This window comes from Chiloscyllium punctatum, chromosome 4 (assembly GCF_047496795.1).
Source record: "Chiloscyllium punctatum isolate Juve2018m chromosome 4, sChiPun1.3, whole genome shotgun sequence".
NCBI classification, from domain to species: Eukaryota; Metazoa; Chordata; class Chondrichthyes; order Orectolobiformes; family Hemiscylliidae; genus Chiloscyllium; species Chiloscyllium punctatum.
The window spans coordinates 13,046,544-13,061,997 of NC_092742.1; the positions used below are offsets into that span (position 1 = coordinate 13,046,544).

The 15,454-nt window shown below is 38.6% G+C and overlaps 1 protein-coding gene across 7 annotated transcripts in view; it reads left to right on the top strand.

Moving 5' to 3' along the window:
• Nucleotides 1–15,454, top strand: part of foxn3 (forkhead box N3) — a 469,004-nt gene that overhangs the window by 22,800 nt on the left and 430,750 nt on the right. For 2 of the 7 annotated variants that reach the window (XM_072568098.1, XM_072568108.1), the window contains exon 1: nt 5,508–5,764. The exons of 2 other annotated variants lie outside the window; for them this stretch is intronic. The gene's annotated coding sequence lies outside the window, so the exon portion shown is untranslated. Of the gene's footprint in view, nt 1–3,971; nt 4,045–4,792; nt 4,812–5,421; nt 5,441–5,507; nt 5,765–15,454 lie in introns of those variants that run through there. 3 more of the 7 variants (XM_072568100.1, XM_072568104.1, XM_072568105.1) reach the window with 3 other exon arrangements.

The window sequence follows — 15,454 nt, forward strand, 5'->3', positions numbered from 1 at the left end:
GGTTTATTTAAAATCACAAGCTTTTGAAACGCTGCCCCTTTGTCAGGTGAAGTGGCGTTCATTTGACGAAGGGTCACACTTCGAAAGCTTGTGATTTCAAATAAATCTGTTGGACTATAATCTGGTGTTGTGACTTCTGACCTTCATTGGTCATAATATCCAAACTCCTACACTCAATGTTATGGGCCTGTACAGGACATCAGTGAGATCACTTTTGAAATACTGCATACAATTTTGGTCACCCTTCTATAGGAAGGGTGTCAGAGGAGAAAAGACTTTCAAGGATCTTGCTGGAACTGGATGGTTGAGTTTATAGAGAGAGGCTGAATAGGCTGGGACTTTATTCCCTGGAGTGTCAGAGGCTGAGGGGTGACGTTAGAGAGGTTTATAAAATCATAAGGGTATGGATAGGGTGAATAGCCACAGTCTTTTTTCCTAGGGTAGGAGAATTCAAAACTAGAGGGCAGAGGTTTAAGAGGAGAAGGGAAAGATATAAAAAGGACTTGAGTAATTTTTTTCATGCAGTGGATGGTGCATTTATGGAATGAGCTGCCGGATGCAGTAGTGGAGGTAGATACAATTATAACACTTTTTAAAAGGCATCTGGATGGGTATATGAATAGGAAAAATTTAGAGGGACATTGGCTAAATGCTGGCAAATAGGATTCTGTCACATTGGGATGTCTGGTCCATGCATACAAGTTGGACTGATGAATCTGCTTTTGTGTTGTATGACTTTCAGTTCACAAGTAGTAACAGCTGAAACAATAGGTCTACTAGAGCAGTACTGTTCGTGGATTTTGGGAAGAAGGTAGACGTTAGTGATATGGGATAAAAACAGAATTTGGAAAATCTCAGGTCTAGCAGCATCTGTAGACAGAAATCAAAGTAAATGCTTCTGGTCAAGTGACCCTTCAGAACTGATGGTCGCTAGGAAGATGTTAGTTTTCATTCAGAAGATAGGGTGAGGGGAGGGGGTAAGAGTAAATGATAGTGCCCAAAGAGACGAGAAAGTTGGATTTACAAAGGAATAGATAATGGTCAGCCTAGGAAAATGAAAAACTGCTCATGGGGACTATTAGTGGCTAGCAATGGGTTTAGTGGGATTAAGCTGCTATGTGGTAGGAAGCTGTAGAGGAGAGATTATTAGAGTAGATAAAGTCAATGACAGTACTAGAAGCAAGAGCTTGATTTTCTCCTGCTTTTGCAAAGTAGAGGTAAGTTCACCAACATTTAGAGCACTGGCCCTTGTCATTTAGATTTATTTAAGATTTGTCACTTTTACCTAAGTGGAGTGAAAAGTGTATAATGGAATGCCACAAGTTCAGAGAGAGAGGATTCTAAACTCTGGGATTTCATTCTGCATTGGTCTGTTTTCCTTCTCTTAAAACCAACTTATTTGAACAAACCTTCGATTATCTGATCAAAGATTGCCATATGTGGTTTGGTATCATGGTTTCTTTTAATATGGTCTTCTGAAGTATCTTGGGATTAAGTGCTATACAAATGCAAATGGAAAACCTTTTCCCATCGACAATGAGGCAAACTGTTCAAATCATTCATGCAGCATAATTTTATCAATGTTTGTTAGACTTGTAATTTTCTTTATATTAACATCCTCTGTTTGGTGAAACGGTCTGAAATGAGCACTATAGTTGATAGTGTGATTAACTTCTCCATCTCACCAATTTAATTATTGATGACTTAGTTTTGGAGGAATGGGACCTGTATCATTAATTATGATGGAAGCTGAATAGCACCAACCTTAAATGTGGTTATTGCATAGTGGGCATATTTCTTTCTTTCTCTTCCCCACTTCCCCTTTTCTTTTCCTTCACCCCACACTTCCATCCCTATCCTCCACTGCAAACTATTCCACTTCTTCATAATAACTGCGTCTGACCTGTCAAATCGAGGACCTTTCCAATATTCCCAATTTGTTTTAGTTGCAAAAAGGCAATTCCCCCTTTCTTACCAAGCTCGTCTTTGAGTAATTGTAGGTAGAAGCTGTAGAATTTAACAGACAGTGAGAACAATAGCAATTCAGTGTCACTATTAAAGTAATTGATTTTAAATGTTTTAATTCGGAGATCTTATCTCATTGTCCCATATTATCAACCAGCCCTAGTTCAATGAATTGTGTAGGGGAGAGCCGACATTCTTTGCGTAGCACTCAGGGAACAGAACTTCAGATACTCCTATTTACAGATGTTTTCTAATCAACCTTTTCAGAGATGCTATTACATCCTTCTTGAGCAGGTAGGATTTGAATATAGTTCTTGCTGACTCAGAGGTAGGGTTACTACTACTACACCATAAGATGCCCACTCTTTCTGTCAGCTCCCTGATTGGACCAAGTTGTTAGCTGCAGGGAACTCATTCTATGAGGTTCACCTGGCCAACCTTGCATGATAGAAGCAATGCCAGGTGTGTGTGGCAATCCTACAACCAGCAGATTAGATCAAGGTTCTACAGCCTTCCCACATTTGTTGAATAGTGATGTGCAATTCAACAGCTGCATGATGTCGTTGGACAGACAGCTCCATCCTTGAGAACATGTTAGTGTTTAAAAAAAATCTCTAGTTCTTTGTCTATTCTGGTTTGCGGTCTCATATTCGTCTGTATGGGACTGAGTATCCATGGGTCCAAGTTGTCGTGATTGTAACATGGTCGGGCAGGTGAACTTCATAGAATGGGTTCCCTGCAGCTATTAACTTGATCCAGTCAGGGAGCCCTGGCTGACAGGAGTGGGGGCCTTTGATGTGAAGGGCACTGCTTGTCACTGGCCAGTTGGGTGTTTCTTTTCTTCCTGGTGGAAATAAAAAAAATGTGGGGCTCTTGTGGTGTAGTAGCAGTGTCCCTACCTCTGAGTTAGCAAGATCTATCTGCTCGAGAGGTATGTAATAGCATCTCTGAAAAGGTTGATTAGAAAACGTCTGTAAATAGGAGTCTCTGAAATTCTGTTCCCTGAGAGCTGCGCGGAGGATGCCAGACCAGTGTCAAGTACTATGCACATGTAAATAAAGGCGATGGGACTTAGTGATGGAATAGTGACCTTTGGAGTTATTTCACATGTCATTTATGTCAATACAAAACAAATAGGTCCAACTGGGTCAACACTCAGTACTTTCACTTACCATGCAAAATTTGTTTTCAAAGGCCATTTTCCATCCAAGCTGAGGCTTTGCTGTGATTCTCAACAGCTTACACTTAATGTGCTGATAGTTTGATATTTTAAATGCATTTTTTTGTTTCTCTGTTTAGGGTGCATCTGATTTAAAACATTTTTTCACTCCAGGTCAGAATGTGGCAATTTATAAAACAGTGAATCTGGTCAGATAACTGTTTGCATCTGTGATTAGTAATTTTCATTAGGTATAATGTGATGAATTCTGAGTTTTATCTGTCAAAAATTTCAATAGGTCAGTCTACAGTATCTAATAGTTGTAGTAGATGGTCACCTTTATTGGCTACTGATGAGGTAGCACAAGTTTTTCCTTCAGTTATGTAGCACTTTGCAAAGGTTGAAATTGTCACCACTAATGTCTAGGTGTTGCAATAATGATTAAAGTTTAAAAGTACTTCATTGGAATTTTGATGCCATTGGCTCGGCCATCATTTCTTACCCTTTCCTGCTTGCCATTGAGAAGATTGTGATGAGCTGCCGTCTTGAGTAGTACATGTGGTGTGGATACTCCGATAGTGATTTTCAGGAGAGTTGTTGCAGTGCATCATGTAGATGGTGTACACTGCCATCACAATGTATCAGTGGCAGAAGGGCTGAACTTTACCACAAAAAAAGTTTCTTATTAAGAAATCAGCCTAGTGATCCTTCTATGAACACCTTTTCAGTGAAACTTTATCCATCCTGTAGTAAGAAGGACAAAATTGTATGCAATACTGTGGGTGCAGTCTCTCCAATGTCTTGTAAGTTTGCAGCAATGCTTCTTACTTTTGTCCTCTTCCATAAGGTCCAGCAGTAGGTGTATGGGAAATTTGGGGACTTCGAGAAATTGAGAGATCTATTCTAGCTGAAGAATTCCAGTAAGTTTGATATTTACTGCATGTTAATTATTGGCAGTCTTTCTCTGTCCCCAGTGATGATTTGGAAGACTTATTGATCATTTTTACTTTAAGAAATTATTTTCCAAGTCTCAGTTTCCGTGCTAAATTGTTTGCTTTGTTTTACTAGATTGTTATGGTGACTTTTTAAATAATTTGCTCATTAGTTTTGGGAAAATGTCCTTTAAATGTGAAAAGTACACTATAAAGTAATCCTTTGTTTTACACATTTTTCTAATGCATAGAGTACAAGATATCCAGCTTCCACACTGCAAGGCTCGATAACAGCTATTGTGAATTTTTTTATTCCTAAAATTTCCGGCTATAGTCTGTTATATCTTGTGTAGCAGAAGTGCTAGCCAGGACAAGAGTTGGTTTGGGGCTTATTTGCATGAGTGCTGACGCCTTGAGTATGCATGCAATTCAAAACCAAAGGCTGACCATCCACATGTCCGTAATTCATCCCCAGCCATCTGTTGTTGTGTACAAAATACACAAAATGCTTTTTCATTCTTGTTTTCCTTTTGTGGCAGATTGCTAGTGTTGTCAGGGTGAAGTGCACAAATGAGGATGTAGTAGCATAGTCATTGAATAATAACTATGCTGCTGTGTGTGTGGCAGACCAATGTCAGAGATCCCAACTTTTGGAGGTTTATTTTGTTTTTATGCCAAATTTAGAAGCTTTTGTTTTATACCTAGAGCATGAATCATCTGTTATGGCCAAAATGTTTCTTGCAAGTAAAATTAAGGTATGTTTACAGGAATGTGAATCAGTGATTGAACTATTTTGACTTTTGATCTTGGGCAAGGAGCTAGTTTGAAAAATGGGGCGATCTGAGTGAAGAACAAAATGCTATTTTGTAACAATTGTGATGGTATAAGCGATAGTTAAGAATGCAAAGCCATTCTAAAGTGGTATGTGGCCATCTATATCATACAGATGCAAAAACTAGCCTTTCAATGTTAGAATGTAGTGGCAACATGAGCTTGTTTTGAATTATGGACTGGGAGAATGATTCAAAGGTCCTTGAGTTAGCATATAGTAATAGCGCAAGAAAATAGGGAATGGTCCGATTGTGTGTTCGAATGGGGTATTTTATCAGTACTGTATTAATGCATTTGTACCCAGCTGGAAACCGTTTTGCTCACCAAAATTTGAAGTAGCGAAAGCATCATGAGAGAGTCGAGAAATCTGCAAAGTGTTTTTGTTTTGTTGGGGAGCGGTTGGCGAGAGAACATGCAGAAATAAATAAAGTTGATTGGAGGTGGAGGGTGAAAGTGTCTCAGAGCAAATGCCCCTTTGTGAAATAAGCAATTTGTGTTGCTTGCAATCTGTGAGCAACATTTTTCAACGGTTTGTTGACGGACGTAGAGAAAGGTTAGTGAACGTTTTGAGTAACTCGCACCGCACTTAGGAGCGGGAGCATTAGGACCCGGAGGACATCTCTGTGTCCCTTCTGGTGCGATGAGTTGGAAAAGGACGGAAAAGAATTGAGGACGCATTAACGTGCGGGCTGCGAATTAAAAAAAATATTCGGGTTGGGATATTATTTGCAACTCCGAAAGGATTGGAAACAACACTGAAGCAAACCAGTGAGGATTACCGGGTGGAATATGAAATGGACATCGTTGTTTTGTAGCCTGGGCGGATGCGGAGTGGATTCATAGCAAGAGCAGGGAGCGAAAGCACGGGATTAAAAAGGTTACTAAATCAGCATCTCAGTCAATCTTTGGGCAGCTCTGATTTCATTAATGTTCACAGGCGTCTGGGCTGCATTTTTTTTTTACTGTCTCCGGTTCTTGTTGCTGCAGTGCACAATTTTAAATTCAGCACATACCTGATGATGCTTTAAAAATCTTTTTATATCTATCCAATCTACCGAAAAAAAAGAGCTCTGCCAATGTTAAAACGTTTACAGTGGTGTTTGTGTTGTGGATGACCCTGTGCTGTACACAGGGCGGCACGTCAGTGTTTGTGTGCAAGCCTCGCTTTTTTTTTGCAAACGTACATTTGGAAAATCTGTAAGGGACATGCTATTCTGTTGTTCCCTGTGGCGATTGTCGTTTATTATATGCTTCCAGTTCATTGAAACTAGGGATTTGTGAGCAGGGATTTTAAATTTTCTCTTCTTTCGTTGACTTTATTAAATAGCTTCTCTTTTATGGGCTTCGTTACTACAGTTTTGTCCCATTCAGTGGCTCGAAATGGTGTTCCCTTACATAATGGAAAAAAAGCGTTTTACGCTGACCTGACGGAGGCTTATTTGGGCTAGTGCAATGTTTAACGCCTCCTAACTTTACAGTACACGGCTGATAACAATAGGCCACGGATTGTATTAGTTAATGGAGGATGTGCAACCCATTCGGGATTAAAATAAATAAAGATAGCAATCACTTTGTAGCTGTCCTCAGTTTAATTTTTATGGTTGAATTGAACGCTTTTCAAATTGCAAGTTATTTATTGATAAACATGGAAAAACATTTTTTATCACAAAAAGCGAAGGAAGTACTACCAAACTCATGTCTCAGGTTGTTTCCAAGTAATTTATTTCTCTTGCAGTTTTCTTCATTATGCGATTTTGCCACAGTTCAGAAAGTTGGGCTCAATATTTGCTGTATACTCGACTGAGATGTTTAAACTTCAGTTGTTCCTTGTTCTGATGGATCAGGTCAATGCTACACATCCTTTGGGACGTTGTGAAGATGAACAGGCATTTCACCTTGTGTTCAAGCCAGTATTTTCTTTTTAGCTAAACGAATGATTGAAAAGTCTTGGCTATGGGACCTGGTGATAAATTTGCAAGATTTTAAAAAAAAATTGATTGTCTCGATTCATTTTGCATGATTTCAGTAAATGCTCCAAGAAAACCGGTAGTCTTAAATATGCAAAATTTAAATTTGTCACAGAGTTCTCTGCAATATATGGACAACTTGTTGTTTCCCACTAATTCAAAACTATGCCTCTGATTTTGCTTCCTACAATAATGTGAGGAATTTTAAAACAAACTAGGTGGCATCTAATCAATGACTCTTGAGTTGTCTTGGTTATGTGCAGTTATTTTCAATATTGTTGACTTGCTGGCCAACTTGTTGGTTTTGACCCTTTTTTGCACAGGTTTTTCAGTTTAATTGTGGCTTTGAATATTGACAGTTATATTTTATGCTGTGTAGCTACACACCACAGGTCTGTCTGATCACTAACGGTGTATATTAATGTTAGCACTTCAGACAGTATGTTTTCTGAAGTAGATTTTTGTTTGTCTGCATTCTGTTGTCCTACACCAGTATAATACTGCAAGGAGCCAATGCACATTAGTAAAGTGCATTCTAGTACCTAACTTTTGAGTTCATAAAAAATTCATTGCTGCCTTATGCTTTGCATCACAAATTTCTCCCCCCTATTTTGAGACTAATTATTTCTTCTTTCTTGGATCTTCTCCGGTATCAGAGATGGAAAAGTCTAACACACCCTGATAATTTGTACTCCCAGGGGATGCATTGTACCCAAGTAGTATGAAAAACCCAATTTTATTTTATTTGGTTTAAGTAGACAATTTACAAGAATTCCAGAACCTTCCCTACTTTATGCACTTTTGTTTTGTACATTTTTTCTTTGCATCTATTCAATATATTGCATTGGCAGGTGGTTGAACAGGTTTCAGTAGTCAGATCAGATCTCAACACTGAGTACAGGTGATCAACAAACAAAATATTCCTCCAGACTTTGGAGTGATATGCACTTCTGTTGGCAACATTAGTGCCACAGTGGAGAATGTTGGTAGGCAGTAATTCTTTGGAAGATATTTAATTTTGCCACAAGTGTTCAACAAAGTGTATTTTGCTTTCGTTTGGTTAAAGTATTTAAAATTCAGTTTTAAGGCTATGGAAATAGTTTGCATAGCTGAGTATTTAAGTCACCAAATTGAGTTTTAAAAAAATGCAATTAAATATATTTTCTCATACTGCACGGAACTTGTATGTATAACAATGGAATAAGTTTTTTTTGTCTTATACAAAAAAATTGTTTACTGTCTAATTTGGTTACAGCATTGCAGAAAAAAGTCTAAGTTCTTCCCTATTTAATATTTTTGTATCATTTGACCTTTCCCATGTTTTGCATACCCCTTACAACTGTGGATTTGTGAATGCTGTAGTTAAATGCTCCAAACTGGACGCAACTTGCTTTGTAATTTTAGTGGGATAGAGATGAACTGAAGTAACTTTTGTTTCGTTTCATAAAGGTATATGTTGGCATTCTCAAAACCTTTTAATGATTACTTGACACTTAAGTGAATACAAGTGTAGGTCCCTTTATAGTCAAAAACAAGGGTATATTGGGTAACAAAGAGATGGCAGAATGATTTAAATACGTACTTTGGTTTGGCCTTCACCAACGAGGATACAAATCCTGTCCCAAACGTTTTGGGTAACACTAGGCCTAGTGAGAGGGTTGAGCTGATGGAAATTATATTGGGGAAATTGATGGGTTTAAGGACTGAAAACTCCACAGGATCCGGGGCAGGCATGGCCTAGTGGTATTATTGCTAAGCTAATAATCCACAGGCCCTAGAAATGTTCTGAGGATTTAGGTTTGAATCTTGCCATGGCAGATCTCAATAAAAATTTGCAATGAAGAGTCTAATAATTGTCATTCACTGGGGAAAAAGCCCATCTGGGTACAATCATCCTTCAGGAAACTGTCATCCTAATCTGCTCTGGACTCTAAACAGACAACAATGTGATTGACTCTTAACTGCCCTCTTGAATATGTATAGACTTCGGCACAGTTCCTGTGGGTTAGGGTAGCTAATATAAGTCCACAATATTTTTTAAGGAAAGTTAGTCGAGAGAAAATAGGGAATGTAAGCCAGTTAGCCTGGCCATTGGTAATAGGAAAAATGCTAGAGTTAATTTTTAAGCAGAGCGCTTGAAAAATAGTGACAGGATTGGACAGAGTGAGCTTAGGTTTATGAAATGGAAATAGTGTTTGACAAGTGTATTGCTATTTCTTGAGAATTATGAATTGTAGTGTCAAGCAAGGGGAGCCAATGGATACCATTTACTTGGAGTTTGAGAAGGCTTTTTATATACTCCCCTATAAAAGATTAGCATGTCATTAAAGTGTATGTGATTTGGGTCAGTGTACTGAAATGGGCTTTTTTCTGAGTAACAGCCATTGACGAACGAGTTACTGCAAAGGTGTTTGTTTGGAAGAATAAAGTCGAATCTGTGTTTGTAAATATGGACATATGTATGGCATGATCCAATGTACAGACCATCAAATCATTTATGAATAAAGTATATTTTTGAAATAAAAAAAAGTTTGTTTGGACCTCAGTTAGTCACGATGCATTTAAAGATTTAGATGAAGAAACTAGGTGTAATATCTCCAATTTTGCAGGTGACACAAAGCTGAGTGAAAGGGTGAACTATGAGGAGGATACAAAGATGCTTCACTGGTTTGAATGTTGAAAGAGTGAGCAAATGCATGGCCAATGAAGTGTAATGTAGCTAACTGTGAGGGTATTCACGTTGGTAACAAAAGTGGGAAGGTGGATTATCTGAATGCTAATTGATCAGGAAAGGGACCTGGGTCCCTTGTACATGCATGGCTGCAAGTAAGCATGCAGGTGCAGTTGGCCACGAGGAAGGCAAATAGTATGTTGGCCTTCATAGCAAGAGGAATTGAGTAGAGGAGCAAGAATGTCATGCTGCATTTGTACATGGCCTTAGTGAGCAGTTATGGCCCCCTTCTTTGAAGAAAAATGTTCTATATATGGAGGGAGTGCAATAAATGTTGATCAGACTGATTCCTGGGATGGAGGAGAAAGTGAGGACTGCAGATGCTGGAGATCAGCGTTGAGTGTATGGCGCTGGAAATGTGCAGGAGTTTCGGGCATTAACCCTTCATTAGGAACCTTGATCCTGATGAAGGACTTATGTTCGAAACATAGATTCTCCTGCACTTCGGATGCTACCTGACCCGAAGTGCTTTTCCAGCACCATACACTCGACTCTGATTCCTGGGATGTCAGTACTGAAGTATGATGGGCAGCAGTGGTTACCTCTGTTCTCTGGAACTTAGGACAAACTGGGGAGGATCTCATAAGAAAACCTATAAAATTCTGACAGGTCTATACAGGGTAAATACAGGGAGGATATTCCTGATGACTGGGGAGTCCATAGTCTGGGATCACAGGGGTGGGACTGAGGTGAGAAATTTCTTCAGCCAGAGAGTGGTGAGCCTGTGTAATTCATTGCCCAGAAAGCAGTTCAAGGTGAAGGTCAAAGCACTGTCATTGAAATGTTGGTCCACACGAACCTTGTTCCCAAACTAAGCTAGTCCCACCTGTCTGCGTTTGGCCCACATCCCTCCAAACAGTGCCAATTCATGAATTTATCCAATATCTTTAAATGTTATAACTGTACCTGTGTCACTACTATTTCTGGCAGTTCATTCCACACATGAACAGCACTTTTTAAAAAAAAGTCCTTTTTAAATCTTTCTCCATACCTTAAAAATATGACTTTAGTTTTGAACTTCCTTCACCCTAGGGAAAAGACCCTTGTCATATACCTCAGCAATGTTCTTCATGATTTTTATAAACCTTAATAAGGTAACCACCTCTGCTCCAGTGAAAAAGAACATTACCTGGGTCTCTGGGTTAATAGTCTAATGAAAATGCTTGTAGGCCACTGCCTCCCATTTAACTCACTCAATACACACTGTCAAACTCAAAATGACACAACCATCTCTGGTAGGAGCCCTGCAATTTCCTCAACTTCCCACAACGTCCAGGGATTCATTTGATTTGGGTTCTGGAGATTTATCTACCTATGTTTTCTAAGACCTCCAACCTTTCCTCCTTTTTGTTATGTGAACTGTTTTCAGTATATCAATATTCATTTCCCTGAGTTCTCTAGCTTTTATTTTTACTGTTGAAAGAAACTGACACAAGATATTCATTTAAGATCTCTCCCATTTCCTGAGGTTCAACCCAAAGACATCTTGTTGATCTTTAAGCAGTCCTACTCATGCTCTAGTTGCTCTCTTGGTCTTAGTGTATTTGGAGAATCTTTTTAGGTTATCTTTAACTTTTTCTGCCAAGGCTGCCTCATATGCTCTCTTTGCCTTCCTGAATACCTCCTTAAGAATGCCCCCACATTTCAAGGAGGAGTGAGATATAAGTCTTAGGACTAAAGGGGTTATTTGATATGAGGAGGAAGTGGAAACAGGGTACTAAGCTTCATGATCAGCAGCAATTGTATTGAATGAGCAGTCTCAAAGATCTGAATGACCACAAGCTGTTTTCTATGTTTGACAGTTTATAACACTTAGTGATTTTTATAGGGAATGCTGTTTTCAATGGATAATTATTTTTAGCTAAAGGTCATTAGTCTTTTTCAGAGCATGCTGCAGAAAGTATACATACAAGGAGGAGTCACCTTTTTAAATCTACCTTTTTCAAGTCTTTTGCTTCAAATTTTTTAATGTTGCCTCTTCTAATTTGAAGCGACCTTTCCATTTTAAAACACATTTTTTGCTTCATGGTTGATAATATGTACTTTTACCTTGTATGTCACCTTATCAGTGAGGCTCCTAAATTGTGCTGCTAGATTTGGCGCTATTGCTTCTGGGCCCTGACGTTAAACGTTTATGCTTGATTTAAACAGTTTGTTTGCTCATGTACCTTGATTTCAAAATTTGTTTTCAATCCTTTTTTAAATTTGTTTCTGTACAAGTATAGGTATTAATGTCAATACTCTGATTAGCTTTGATGTATATGACTGTTGACATGTTTATCAAGTCTACAAAACTTGTCATGCTGCTTCAGAAAAAGAAAATTGAGACCTGAGCACTCATAAAGATGAATATTGTAAGACAAAATATATTTTTGAGAGAGCTTTTCATCTTGAATTGATCAGGTCAATTTGCCAAAAATACCAGTGTAAAAGGAAATTAATGTTCCCAGTATGGAAGAAGAGAGCTGTTTAACAGAGTCCATTCAACAGTCTGAAGCATTACCCTGGAAATGCACCTACTAATGATGACTTCTAATTAATTGCCAAGCTTTGTTTATATTTTAAACCAGGCAGGTTGACTCTGGTCAAACTTTTCCTAAGAAATGAGCCTATTTTGTTGAAACTATGCAGTGTGTGCACATGCTTTTTGTCCACGTGTCTAGTCTGTCTCAGATTGCTCTCGAAGGGCAAGATATATGAAAGGCTGAGCTACTGGTGATGCTCGCTGTTCCATGTTGCAACTTTGTAGCAACATGAGTAGTGTATTCTACGACCAGGATGCTGACTTGAAAACAAAAAGACATTCAGCCAATCCCACAAACGTGTGGTGGAGTATGTGAATATCATTTCTAGTGTGATGCTAGGTATGTAGGCTGTATGTCAAAAATAAAACTGGTGGATTGAATCAATTAATATATCTCAACAGTTCATACTAATGAGTAAGGTACTGAGCATACCCAACCAGTCCCCGTTTGCAGAACTTGAGTGTTGAGCTATCAGTGATTTTTGCAATTGGATAACATTTACTGGATAATCCTGAATGTAAAGCAATTACGCTGACTACCAATTTAGACCTGTAAATCTGGCTCATGGTACGGTGCACTTCTTGTACTGGAATCTATATATTAATACAGTCAACACACTCCTCTCATACAATATAAACATTGATGTTCCTTTTTCTTGTGAATTGTCCTGACGAGTGCAAAACAAAAAAGCTTTGACAAAATCTCTTTATAGCAATAATCAAGTTCTTCATTACCAAACAACTAATATAAGCATGACAAGTAAAATTAGAAGTGTAGTTTATGATATGACCCAGGGAAGATGGCCACATGTGAAGAGAGAGAAAGGAACCAGTCATCTATTTCGATTATTGGATTGAATTGTTTGGAAGACTATTTTGTGTTGATTGTAAAGGACATATTAAGTTGCAAAGTGGTACAGTTTTTACTCCAGTTTATAATTCTACTGGAAAATTCAACTTAAATGAATACTGCTGTTCTAGTAAACTGCTATAGATATGTTCTTTGCTCATCTTCAGAAAATCTGAGATTCACAGACAAAAAGTTGCTTTTAAATGGTAGCCATTTATGTAGGCAAATATGACATACCGTCTAACACAGCAAAACAGCAAAGGAGATTAATTACTATTTAATCAGTTTGGTGTTTGAAAGACCACCAATAAGATCACATTACAGAACTGTATAGAATTCTTTTGCAAGGATATACAGCAAATCAGAAATAAATGGTAATGAGGTTTCTTTGAGGAGAAAGTGAGGACTGCAGATGCTGGAGATCAGAGCTGAAAATGTGTTGCTGGAAAAGCACAGCAAGTCAGGCAGAATCCAAGGAACAGGAGAATCAACGTTTCGGGCATAAGCCCTTCTTATGCTCGAAACGTCGATTCTCATGTTCCTTGGACGCTGCCTGACCTGCTGCACTTTTCCAGCAACACATTTTCAGCAATGAGGTTTCTTTGCCAATCATCTATATATAGTATCCTGCATTGTAGAGTGAGCCCATTTGACTCGTCTTGCCTGTACGGAGTTTTAAAGTGGTATTCAAGTCAAAATTTCAACTGCTGGCGCAAGTTGCTTTAATTACCGCAATTTTCCTGCAATATTTTTCCGTTTAGCATTTGTCTGTTCCTTCTTTCTCTCTCACTCAATCTGTCTTTCTCCACCCCCCCCCCCCCGACTCTGCCCCTCTCTTTTTCTGTCTCTTGTGTGTGCATGCTCTCTCCTCCCCCCACACACATGTGCACATGCACACCTGTGCCATTCTTTCAAGTGACCCGTTCCATAACAGAATTTGTTGTATGGAACCGATAAGACTTCCTCTCTGATTCATTTGGTCATGTGCTTGATTCTATGTCCTCTGATTACTGCCCATTCCGTTAGTGAAAAACTATCTGTTTCTGTTTCCAATATCAAACGATGATGTTGTGTTCCTCTAGTTAACCTTTTGGATCAATTCAAGTTTTCTAGTAACTATATATAAGTGAGCATCCAAATCTCTGGTACTTTGAACGATAACTGATGGCAAGCTGAGCAACTTGTTTTTTTTTATTGGTTTATGGGAATTGAGCATTATACTTTACTTTCCAAGAAAAGCACTTGATGCAATGTCATTAAACTTTAACTGTTTACTGGTTTTGCTACTCAAATTGTGGCTTTGTTAACTTGTCATTCTGAAGTTAATTAACTAAATTGCAACTGTTATTTCTTCTTCCTTTTGATTTTAATTGTAGTTCTGCTATAACGTCAGTTGGGGTTTAGGAGCAGCTACCAGAGGTTTTTGTTTATTTCAGAGTTTGATGTGCTAAATGGGATGTTGGTGACAAGTGGATTTGAAACAAGGGAAACAGTGTAGAATGCGCGTATTGTTATTTATGACTTGCTACGACTCATTCAAAACCAGTAAAAGTGCAGGAAAAATAGTGCACACAAAGGCTTCAAGGTTTTTTTTTAAAAAGACATGCTGAGCAAGTGGCAGACAGCAACACAGGTTGAAGTTTATCTACTTTAAGAACAGTGATCCAAAGTATTCTTTTTCAAATGGTGAGAGATTGGGAAGAGGTTGTGTCCAAAAGCCCACAGGTATCATAGAGTCATAGAGATGTACAGCATGGAAACAGACCCTTCGGTCCAACCTGTTCATGCCGAGCATATATCCCAACCCAATGTAGTCCAACTGCCATATCCCTCCAAACTCTTCCTATTCATCTATCCATCCAAATGCCTCTTAAATGTTGCAATTGTACCAGCCTCCTCCACTTCCTCTGGCAGCTCATTCCATACACTCACCATCCTCTGCGTGAAAAAGTTGCACTTTAGGTCACATCCAGCAGCATTTATGGCAGATATAATCTGCAGTAACCCTTAAACTCTCTTTAACCTCCCACATCTGACAAGAAGTACATATGACTGCAAAGGCCATTTTTTGCTCCTTCGCAATCTACAGACCCAGAAAATAACACCGTCTTATTCCTCTACAAACACTGCCCCAGGTTAAATTAATAGTTATGGCCTATATTTTAAGTTTAATAAAGAGACTTCTCTCCAAAAACATATAATCAAGAAAGAACCCACTGTACTCACTAATACAGCTTTACTCTTGGACAGACTTAAAACAATTAACTTATCTGATTCTGTGCTGTGAACTTTAGCCAACAGTTCCTCCAAGATTAGTTGTGAATTTCACTGCTTGTTAATTTTCCCAGATGCACTCCGATGTCCGATACATGAATTCAATAGCAAAGGTGGTAACTGTGCAGCGTCTCTCTCTCTCGGTCTCTCCCCCTTTGTGTGTGTGTGTGTGTCTCTCTCTCTCTCTCTCTCTCTCTCTCTCTCTCTCTCTCTCTCTCTCT